At 43.0% G+C, this 12135-nt stretch overlaps 1 protein-coding gene across 1 annotated transcript in view; it reads right to left on the bottom strand.

Annotated features, from left to right (window-relative positions):
• Positions 1 to 9969, bottom strand: part of LOC126163193 (cytochrome P450 9e2-like) — a 53835-nt gene extending 43866 nt beyond the window's left edge. Inside the window, exon 1 of the mRNA XM_049920145.1 lies at positions 9896 to 9969. The gene's annotated coding sequence lies outside the window, so the exon portion shown is untranslated. The remainder of the gene's footprint in view (positions 1 to 9895) is intronic.
• Positions 9970 to 12135: the final 2166 nt, after the last annotated feature.

Below are 12135 nucleotides of genomic sequence, written 5' to 3'. Positions count from 1 at the left end.
GCTCTTCTTCGTATATTAGATCAATTGAGTCAAGCACGGAAAGAAAGTATTCAAGGTCGTTCTCCGGTATGGTTACCAATTTTTCGCGTAAGTTCGCGGGTAGTCTGTTTTTCAGAATTTTGAGAACGTCTACGTGCGGTATTGGATTATTCCAATAGCGCGTCTTATTCAAGTACTTTTCGAAATACTTTCTCAACCCGCCGTTTTTGAGGTTGAACGGTTGTGGGTTGAATACCTCACGTCGCAGTCTTTCTTGGACCCCAGCAGACCAATATTTCTCCAAGAAAGCCCGTTCAAATTGTTCGTAGGTGACGCACTGTTCAGCCATGTCTGTGGCCCACAAAAGTGCGTCGCCTTGTGTGAAGCCTACTACATATCTAATCTTCTGTGCCTCAGTCCAGTTTCTTGGTAAGACATTTTTAAATGCTCTTACAAATACGACTGGATGAGTTTTTCTGGATTCTGTGGAGAAAACTGGAAACTGTCTATGTTTCAACAGGCTCTCATCGACTAGAATCGTCGAGATGCAAGGCGATACGCCTACTGCCTGTTGCAGCACCGCGTTTGGCGAATAGCCATTGTTTGCCTGTGCCGGTGCGTGCACATACGCCGGACAGGGCGCGTGATGTTCTGCGTTATTGACATCATAATCTGGCACGGGCGAATAAGTGTCGCGCTGCCTGCTGCTTGACGTAGGCAAATCATTTGAAACATTCAGTCTACCAGCAATTTCCTTGCGTATTCTATCCTCGGCTACTTTGATTTCATTACCTAATTTTTCAAAAAGTTTTGTTTCCCGGTCAGTTATTGATTCATTTACATTACCGTTTTCTAAAGTTTCATTTATTTTGATAATGTCCGCCTTGATACGTCGAGTCTCCTGTTTCAGAAAACCGACTTCTTCGTTAACTTTATTAACTTGGTCAGGTATTTCTTCACATGCGGACTGTACTCTTGTTAAATTTAATTGAATAGCCTGTACGTTTTCATGTATTTCTTTTTGTACAGTTTGTGTTTGATTGTGTGTTTCTACTATTTCTGACAGTTCCTGTTCCTGTTTGTTTGTAAGATCTGACAATTTCTTTTCTAAGTCATTTGACAATACATTGTATACACTATTGACGGTTTTGATGACTTTGTCTTCGATCTTTTGATCGATTTCATTGGTGAGTTTATTTAAGCGTTGATCGAAATGTCTGTGCATGTTCGCCAGTTTTGTGTTCGTTGTGTTGTGGCTGACTTCTAGATTCGCCAGTTTTGTGTTCGTTGTGTTGTGGCTGATCTTTAAATCAGATAATTGCTCGCTCACGTTTGACATCAGACTATATAATGCCTCAAGCGTAACTGACGAAGCTTGTGTGTTTGTATTTATGCCATTATTTGTAGCCATTGTTTCTCTACCACGATCCGATTGAATCGAAACCGGGCTAGGTTCACTGATTTCACTCGAAATATTTTCATCTGATCTGGTAATCGATGCTTCATCGACTGTGCACAAGGTTTCATTTGCAAGTGGTTCATTATTGTTAATCCCTGTGGAGTGCAATTGAATCGTATTTACTTCTACATTATGTTGTGCTGAAAAACTAATTGCGTCATCATTTACGTCACTATTGTCAGAATCGGTGACGTGTCCATGAACATTTGTCAAATTAAAGTTCTCCGATTCCATTGTGGAGATATTATTTTTATCTGTACTTTACTGTTAATCTAAATCTTTAAATTCTCTCGCAGTTGAATTAATAGAAATATCTCGCGATTGTTATTTGTTGCGCGTCGGAAATTTACAACATGGCGCACTACGTCTTCTAATTCTGCGATTGTTGAACATAAAAAAGTAATTATCAAAGTGTAATTGTGTGTTGCCACAAACACTACCAGGATTTTAATATGGAAAGGAAAAGGTTCTGCTGTAAGTGGAGCTAAGCCAAGGTGCAGCCACTGCATGCGTTTGCGCTTTCCTACCTTAATTCCGGCTGAGCTGCGTCACTCACGATTACGTTAGTTTTGTAAATCCTTGTCCTTGTTCCTTCTGGTTATTGTGCCATCCGTTTATACAGTTAATATTGTTTCACCTTATTCGTCATTTTCCATGTGCGTCATGTAACAGAGAAACAGTAATTAGTACAAGTACATTTGTAGCACAACAATGAAGTACTTACTCTTTGTTCCACCAGCACTGTCCCTGTCAGCGGTCGCCAGTGTGGCGAAATAAATAAAAAAACATTTGATTTTATTGTGTTTTTTTAACTTTATAATTTTTGAAAGGCTTTTTTACGGATTGCATTGACCGGCTTGAATGCGGACAAATACAGTGCTGCGTGAAATATGCCTGTAATATAATTTACCATTCCGATTAATTACATTTTGAATTCTACGTCATTGTTGATTTAATCAGAGTTCTCACCTTAGACGTAGAATTAGTCCTTCTGCCACAATATTAATTTATCAGTCGCCATCGAAGTTCTTCTCTTTGTTGACCGTGTGTATCTTCCTAAGTCGGCATCGGTTCACTTCACGAAGACGGTGGAAACCAGGGAATACAATGCTACGTTGCTTTAAATAATTTTCGTAACACTTCGATACTTCTCACTATTTTTTATTCACAAGACAATAAGACTTGCTCTGCTCGTCGCACAAACCATAATTACTAACTACATGGCTGCCTTTCCTCACAGTCCAAAAATCACGTCCATCCTCCACGAGGCAACAATCGAAAAGTGTCCCTTAGCTCCTTGGAGTATGAAACAAAAGAGAATCCAATGTGAACTTTACAAAGATTATAATATACATGCCTCTCAATTTATCTTTGGCGCAGCTTTTAAGATATTGTATGTCTCTGCATAGGAATGTGTCATTACACAGTGACACTCTTGTAGCGGGAACACGTAGTGAGAGCAAGTGCGCTCGTGTGTGTACGCAGAGAGTGAGAAACAAAGTCTCTACTCAGTACTGCACTGAGAGCACCTCTGTCGCTAGCATATTTGAGTGACTCTATATTGAGTCGCTCGCGATTAAGCGTTGTTCAGTCTGTTGGTCGCGACACTTAATGTGTGGTGTGAACACAGACAGAGTATTAGTTAGCACCTTTGAGCGGACATTGAGTGTCATCGCGCTGGACTGGTTATCTGACCGGTGTACCACGCCAATAGTTAGACTAGGGGCAGATAGGAGTCCTTGACTTCATCAAGGCGTAGTGAGAGTTCGATTGGCGAAGATCAGTCCAGATAGAAAGAGATAGTTTTGTTATTTTTCAGCAGTGAACGACACAGGCAGAAGTCTCCACAGCTCACGGTTGTGCGCTACAGCGTAGATGAGCCTCATCTTTCCTCCATTAGAAATAACATACTTCATTCACATCACTCCATTACATTTCTCATGCAACAGCCTCGACCGTACTTAGAAAAATTCATCGAATAATTATACAAGTTGAGTAGGTGCGGCTCTCAGCCAGTCTGCCAAGTAAATAACATTCTGAAAGAAAAGGGATAAAAGAGCTTTCCCACACTTTGTATATAAATGCCATTAACAGGATTCCTATCCATAAGAGGTAACCTCCTATTCCAAAAAGAACCCAGAAATTTGTGTATAAGTTTATAAATAAAAGTTTCATTTGATTTTTCTTAAATTTTGCAATAAATAATATTTTCTGTTCGTTTAATGTTTTTCTTACACTAAGTAGCAATACTCCAGTACCCAAGTATACCACTAGTTACGTAAGAAAATAGAATATTTTTGTGTCTTTTCCTTACAGCAGACGACTCCAGAAGATATTTATTGCTGAAAGCTTTTCAGGCATTTCTTTTTGGTATGTTAGGAGCGTCTGTCTGACTTCTGTAGTAGTGTGGGGTGGAAACTGTTTCTTGCAGAAGCCAAAGGGTACTTGTTATATCAATCTGTTGTGCAACTCGTCAACATAACAACCACATACTGACACACTCCCCCTAACTGTCAGTCCAGTGAGCTAAAGACGCTCTAAAATCTGACTGAAAGTAAGAAGCAGAATACAACTAAAACATTTACGTTGTCTCGGAATGGCCCCAGAAACGAAATATATATGTTGATGGTGTCAGGACAGCAACCAGCCACAAATTTACTTTGAGTTCCTTTATTCAAAGGAAACCGTTACCGGTTTCGAATCGTTGCGATTCATCATCAGACGGTTTACATGCTTTCTTTCTGACATTTGGTTGGTTTTTTATAGATTAATTGTCGTGATTGGATGAACGTTATGGAAACAATCACTCGAAACCGACGTTTCACGACAATTAATCTATAAAAAACCAACCAAATGTCAGAAAGAAAGCATGTAAACCGTCTGATGATGAATCGCAACGATTCGAAACCGGTAACGGTTTCCTTTGAATAAAGGAACTCAAAGTAAATTTGTGGCTGGTTGCTGTCCTGACACCATCAACATTTGTCTTCAAAAACAGCCACGGTCTCCAACATGTCATCATATGACAAAATTGAAATATATATGTCTTACACGCTTGCATTTTTCCGCACTTTGCTGTTTATGTTTACCCAGTCCAGTCACATAAATGTCGTCATCGCCTATGTTCGACGTCAATGTGCAATAACCACTCATAGGCGGGAAGTTGTACAAGTAGCAGTGGAGGGTATATAAAGCATGTCAGGGGGACGCGGAAACCAGTGCAGTCGCAATGCGGAAACTGAGCGACCCGAGACACTCAGGGCAGCTGTCTACGGCAATGGAGTCGGCATGACTCCACATCCTTGCCTGGTACCTCCCATAACCTCACTAACACTCTTCCTACACGTGGCCGCTGCAAAAGGTGGTTAGTCAGGCTTTTGACACGTGGTCACATTAATGTGACTGAACCCTGTAACGTATGTGTGTGTGTGTGTGTGTGTGTGTGTGTGTGTGTGTGGATACAAATGCGCGAATGTAAGCATGATAGATAGCAGATCAAATTAATTGTGTGGGCCTCAGGAGGTGAATATTTTTCCAATGAACAATACTCTGAAACAGGAAAACGACGCTAAGACTGGCTCTGAGCACTATGGGACTCAACTGCTGTGGTCATAAGTCCCCTAGAACTTAGAACTACTTAAACCTAACTAACCTAAGGACAGCACACAACACCCAGCCATCACGAGGCAGAGAAAATCCCTGACCCCGCCGGGAATCGAACCCGGGAACCCGGGCGTGGGAAGCGAGAACGCTACCGCACGACCACGAGATGCGGGCTAAACGACGCTAAGATCTGACAAGTATATCCCAGGTCGAAATGGGGTCTGCAACTAATACTTCGACTTGCAGAGTGACCCCCAGATGCTGTAAGATTTGTTTTCCCCGCCCCCCCTTTCCCAACTGTTAAGGCTTGGGTAGACGTTCCGCTGCTTATTTCATCCAACAACCTTCCATTTTGTCACGCAGTGCTATTCACACCCCATCTAAACCTCTTTTCCACAGGAAAATTTGACGTGGTCAGCGGGGATCGACGCTGCAACCCACGAGCCAGTGCTCAGCAATGCAACACATTAGCGCAGAGATATTCGGACGCTCACGTCACGTGCCGTATAGACTACCTGTCCCACTGCACAATCACAAGTGGAACCTTCACTGTATGCATGTTTTACAACTGCTTCTAGCTCAGTGTGACGTAGCGATACTCTTCGTTATGGTGCCTGAACATAAGCTAAATACCACAACGCAACAGTCAACAAAAATGCAAAAATAAAGTATCAATTTTATTTTTGCCTTGTAATCCTAATTTTTGCAGTATTGGTACAAATTTCCTCGTAAAAACTGTTGTCTTGTGGGCTTCAGTCCAGGGACTGACGATGATCTCCACCCTAGGGACTCTCTTCCATCTTCCATCTGTGCAGAACCACTGCAGCCTGCGTCCATTTGAACCTGATTACAGTAGTCAGACCTTGGTGGTCCACTACAGTTTCTACCAACTCATTACCGAAGTATTCAGTGATGCCTCAGGATGTGTCCTGCCAGCTGAACCCTTCCATTGCTCAAGTTGTCGTAGAAATTTCTTTTCGTCCCAGTTCGATTCAGTACCATTTAATTATTCGAAATGCCCACACAACGTTCTTCATTTTACTGTAGCACGGCGTCTCAAAAGCTTCTGCAGGGTGGAGCAGAGGAAACGCTCGTTTCTTAAACCGCAGGTACTCCGCGGGGTACTGAACTTGATCGACCGCTGGGGGACAGTTGAGACAATGGAGCTTCAAGCCCTACGGAGCGTTGGAGAGTAGAGCATCGTGTGTTCGCGGTCGAGCAATTACATAGAAACAATGTGGTCACGGTTCAAGGTCTTTTCTGTCGAAAGCTTTATGTCGGATATCGAGATGCAGTTTCAGATCGAAACACTATACTCTGATGGATTGCAGCCTTTAGAAGTACTGCATCTGCGATGAAAAAGAAACCACGTGGTCTTCCCCATTCAGTTCAAATTCCGGGAAACGTAGACAGACTGAGAACGCCATTTCTTGCTAGTCCGAATCGATCTGCTAGGCGATAGGCCCTATCGCTGAATATTTCACATCGTTCGCTGTATCGCAACTTAAATGGTGATATCAGATGTCATGTACAAATTAGCGACTGTCCAGCAGTTAAGCGAAACGGATTTTGAACAGTGCAAAGGATTTTGTGGCATAATGGACGCGTGGAAGCTACTCTTAGGAATTGCAGATGTCCCAGTATTCGTGACTGATGAAGCCCATTTGCGTCTTGGTGGTTCTATGTCAATGTACAGAACTGTCGGTACTGGGTGTCCGAGAGCTCACACGAACTATACCAAAATCTTGTCCACAGCTCAAAAGCAACAGTTGTGCGTTATCTCCAACACAGGGATTGTTGGACCTTACTTTTTTCAAGAGAAAGGAACCTCAGTTCAAAAAACGGCGCTGAGCACTATGGGACTTAACTGCTGTGGTCATCAGTCCGCTAGAACTTAGAACTACTTAAACCTAACTAACCTAAGGACATCACACACATCCATGCGCGAGGCAGGATTCGAACCTGCGACTGTAGCGGTCACGCGGTTCCAGACTGTAGCGCCTAGAACCGCACGGCTACTCCGTCCGGCCGAACCGCAGTTACTGTGACATAAGCGCCCTACATCGAAATGCTAAGCAACTTCCTTCGACCAGAATTTGAAAGAGGTCTAGTGAACATTAGAGAAATGTTGTTAGAACAGGATGCTGGTACAGCTCTCGTGGCGAGATCATCCATGGAAGTGGTTCGACAAATGTTCCCAGGAAATGCCATTTCACGATAAGGTGATGCTCCTTTGCCCCCAGTCTCATCTGACTCGCATTCTGGAGGACGACGTTTCAAATTCGCATCCCGCCATCCTGATTTAGATTTTCCGTGATTTCCCTAAATCGCTTCAGGAAAACGCCGTGATGGTTCCTTTGAAAGTGCACGGCCGATTTCCTTCCCCCTCCTCCTGATGGGACCAACCAACGAAGCAACCCCCCCGCTCATCAGATCTATCTATCTGTGAATTATTTGAGTGGGGCTACTTGAAACCAAGAACGTACGTGAAGAAGCCCCACACAATGGATGACCCCAAGATCTCTGCTCGTCAGGAAACTGAAGCTGTGCCCAATGAAACGTAGGAGAGTGCCGTGCGGAACTTTCAGAAGAGGATCCAGATTTGTGTCCAGCAAGAAGGACGTTATCTCAGCGACATTATTTTCTGGACGTATTTAAGGTATGTAGATTTAAAGCTGCAATAAAAGTGCTACTACCAATTGCAAGATTTTTTTAATAAAACCAGGTTTCAGTCATTCAGTAGTGAAAAACAAGTGTTTCCTCTGCTCCATCCCGTATTATCTTCTTATCTCTTTACCAACCATGTCTCACTTCCTTATAAAGCTACATCCCAGTACGTTCATTAAAGGCTTCTTAACACGCGACTTTATAGTCGAATGTTAACAGATATAACTTCTTCAGAAAGGCGGACCCTATTCAAAAACATGTGTATTGTTAAAGCGAACATGGACAAAAGAGCTTCAACCTCAAGATGATTATTCTTCAGAAAACTTTTCTTGCTATTGGCACTCTTCGTATTATATCCTCCCTACTTCAGTTATTTTGCTGCACATTCTACAAAACTCATATACTACTTCTAGTGTCTAATTTTCATTTCACGGAAAAACAAACTAGTATAATAGTTTTTACAAAATGTTCAAAATGCGGGTGAATTCCTAAGGGACCAAACTGCTAAGGTCATCGGTCCCTAGACTTACGTCAATGGGATAGTTTTCGCGTTTTTGGTTGACATCTGCGTTTCCTCTCATCTGGTCACATGCTGGAGGTCGCACTTCCGAATTTTTTTCTTCACAATTTTCGTATTGTTTGTCCCTATTAGTCGTCTGTCACTAGTTGCAGACATTTGATTGAAAACTTTGATTTATAGATATATCCACTGCGAGATCAGTATATGTCTCCGGATGAAAAAAATGGTTCGAATGGCTCTGGGCACTATGGGACTTAACATTTGAGGTCGTCAGTCCCCTAGAACTTAGAACTACTTAAACCTAACTAACCTAAGGACATCACACACATCCATGCCCGAGGCACGATTCGAACTTGCGACCGTAGCAGTCGCGCGGTTCCGGACTGAAGCGCCTAGAACCGCTCGGCCACAGCGGCCGGCTGTCTCCGGATGAGGCGGGGCTCAGGATGAGACATACTCGTATAGTGAACTGGCAGCCATAAGGACAAACAACATGAAAATTGTGAAGGAAAAATAAGGAACATGAATATGTGATTAAGTTTCGTAAGTCAAGTTACAGTGTGACCTGCAGCGTGTGACCAGACGAGAGGAAAAGCAGATGGCAGCCAAAAACGCGAAGAACTGTCGGACTGAAGGGCCTTAAAGTAAAAGGCGAAACGCATCTGGGAGAAATAAAATACAATGCAGCTTAAAAAGGCGGTTTTTATTTACAAAACGAATATTTCTGTGCTTGCTGAGGGTGATGACCTCGCGAACTTCTAATTCTCATTATGTTTTTCTGAAACCACTGGAAAAAGGAGGCAAATTCATTAAAAAGTCTTGCTTACTAGACATTTTTACGCGACTGGAAATCTGAAAACTTTATAAAGGTTCAAGTAGCACAATCCTGCAACTCGGGAAAAAAAAGTTCCAAAACAGTTTAGGAAAGAAATATCATGATTAAAATGAAAGGAAGGTAGGCATAACGACTGATGGCACGAGAAACACCCGTAATGTTCGAAAAAAAAATTAATGTAGTGTTACGTGTGTAGTCTGCTTGAAAGACTGAATTATAATCCTTAACAAATGTGTTCTACTTGTTCTCAAGGATGAAGGATGTGAGACATAAACATCTGGAAGAAAAGGAACCACAAGAAATCAGTACGTAGCGCTATTAAAGCAAATTCATTTTAAACTAATGCTTCGCAGCAGTGTATCTTTGAGATTTAAAAATTAAAATTCATGCCGCAAATATACATTGGAGTTTAGCGATTAGATGTTAAATCTTCAAATATGCTCATACACCCTGAAGCCATGATAAAGAAAGTTGGTAGAGCACTTTCCCGCGAAAGGCAAAGGTCCAGAGTTCGAGTCTCGGTCGGGCACAGTTTTAATCTGCCAGGAAGTTTCATATCAGCGCACACTCAGCTGCAGAGTGAAAATCTCATTCTGGAAGATGTAAACGTATCTTGGACTGTTCCTATCCTTGGTTTCAATTGTTGTGTTCTTATTTCTAATAGCCAACTATGGTACAAGAGAATGCAGAGAGTGGCAAGTGTTTACAGTTCTATGTCCTTGACAACGAAGTACACTCACAGCATAGAACTCACACTTTAAACTACGAGTTACTACAACACAAATAATAGCGAATACTAACAGTGCAGTATGGAATAGAAATGAACACTCACCTTCACTATCTCTGCATGAGAGTCGACGTGCGGTTTCCAGCGTCTGTTGATATATCGAGCCTCGCCTACGGCCGGCCGCCTGGTGTGGTGGGGTGGGGTGGGGGCCTCGGAGAGGGGAGGGCGTGACGTCACAGGACGGTTATAATCGCGCGTAGAGCGACGCGCGGCGCAAACTTGCAGCATGGAACACACAGCGTGCAGCGGGCTGTACGTTCATGTGAAGTGCCAAAGGAGCAGCGTGGGCGTCCATATATAAGTCCCGACTTGTTTTCACACCTAGCATAGGGTTGTCGTCCGTCATGTCACGTCGGGACGGTCACCGTTTATCGATCTTCTTGTCCCGACAAGACCCAACTTAAATGAATACATCTCTTCTTTCGAACATGTCGGAAAGAACAGATACCATTGGTGATCTTGTAGCTCTCGAAGAATGAAATTACAATCAAATCCAGACCATTAGCTGCTTACAAGCGTCGATAAATATCAACGGGGACAGTTTAAAATGTGTGCCCCGACCGTGACTCGATCCCGGGATCTCCTGCTTATATGGCAAATGCTCTATCCAACTGAGCCGTCGAGGACATCCCGGGTTCGATTCCCGATCGGGGCATACATCACGAATGGAATGTGTTTGCCGGCCGGAGTGGCCGTGCGGTTCTAGACGATACAGTCTGGAGCCGAGCGACCGCTACGGTCGCAGGTTCGAATCCTGCCTCGGGCATGGATCTGTGTAATGTCCTTAGGTTAGTTAGGTTTAATTAGTTCTAAGTTCTAGGCGACTGATGACCTCAGCAGTTAAGTCGCATAGTGCTCAGAGCCATTTGAACCATTTGGTATGTGTTCTTTCGGACATGCCAGAGATAATCCCCTGCACACACAATAGCCTCTGTGTCCTCGATGGCTCAGTTTAGCCGTCACGGTAGCTCAGGGCGTTCGGTCAGAGGTTTAGCTGCTCTGTGTAAAAAAAAATTGAGTGAACAGATGAACGATGAACCTGAATAGGTGTCATGGGACGTCCACCCCGAACAAATGCAACAAACTATAAAGAACAAAAAGAGATAACAAAAAAAGGCGGATAGAGTGTCTGCAATGTAAGCGGAAGATCCCTGATTCGAGTCCCGGTCGGGGCAACCATTTTCAGCTGTCCCCGTTGATATTTATCGACGCCTGTAAGCAGCAATTGGTCTGGATTTCACTGTAATTTCAGACTCAATTTTGCCCCGTTTTTGCAAAATGCGGCTACAAGCTTAGCTCAGGTACTGGAGTAACACCATCTGTTAGCGTAAAATGTGAATGCAGCCTCAGTTAGTTTTATTTATGCCAACAAAACAAGTTTATGTTGACACGGTCGCCCACAGATGGCTTTACGTGTTACGTATCCTGTATCGACAATGCCAGCACCTTCTAGACCCAGCGCCGTGATTCGAGAAAATAGTTCTCCAGCTGCAACTATTTAAGCAACGCCACGAGGAAGAATCGGGCAGTTCTCATTTCAAAAGCGATCTGATAAGATGATTATATCTAAACGTAATACGAACAACGAGTGCAAGTTAGTAATGTCGGAAGTGTTTACTTCGGGTGCATATGGCGTGAAGTGAATAGTGACGTGTACTTCGATGACTAAAGTGTAATTGACGACTAATTACCGTCTAACAAACTAATCATCGCTTACGAAAAGCCGGTCGCGGTGGTCGAGTGGCTCTGGCATGGATGTGTGTGTCCTCCTTAGGTTAGTTAGGTTTAAGTAGTTCTAAGTTCTAGGGGACTGATGACCTCAGAAGTTAAGTCCCATAGTGCTCAGAGCCATTTGAACCATTTTTGAGCTTACGAAAATGCCTAAGGATGTACAGAGAAAGTGTCACTTTTCGGATGATTTCACAAAAGAGTGGTCTATTTTCAAGAAAGGACGTACGGATCGGAAGAGATGTGTGATATCTGTAGCTTTTTGAGCTCAGTGACTCGTGGAGGTAAGACAGACTCTTCTATCTCACTTAAAAATAAGATGGCTGTCTTAAATACCCGCACTTGAGAGAATCCTTAAGCTTTGGATTCCATTAAAACAAGCCTTTGACGCCGAAGCAGGTCACCTAAAATAATTTCAGATTTTGTACAGTGGTGCTATCAGTGAAATTAACTTATGTTCGTGCAGTCAGACTTAACTGTGTTTGAAAGCATATATGAAAAGCGTGGAGAAGAATGAAGTCTCGATAACTGAAATACGCAACATGTTAGTCGACACT

Source organism: Schistocerca cancellata, chromosome 2 (assembly GCF_023864275.1).
Source record: "Schistocerca cancellata isolate TAMUIC-IGC-003103 chromosome 2, iqSchCanc2.1, whole genome shotgun sequence".
NCBI classification, from domain to species: domain Eukaryota; kingdom Metazoa; phylum Arthropoda; class Insecta; order Orthoptera; family Acrididae; genus Schistocerca; species Schistocerca cancellata.
Note: the sequence above shows the minus strand (reverse complement) of the source record. Positions and strands in the feature narration are given on the sequence as shown.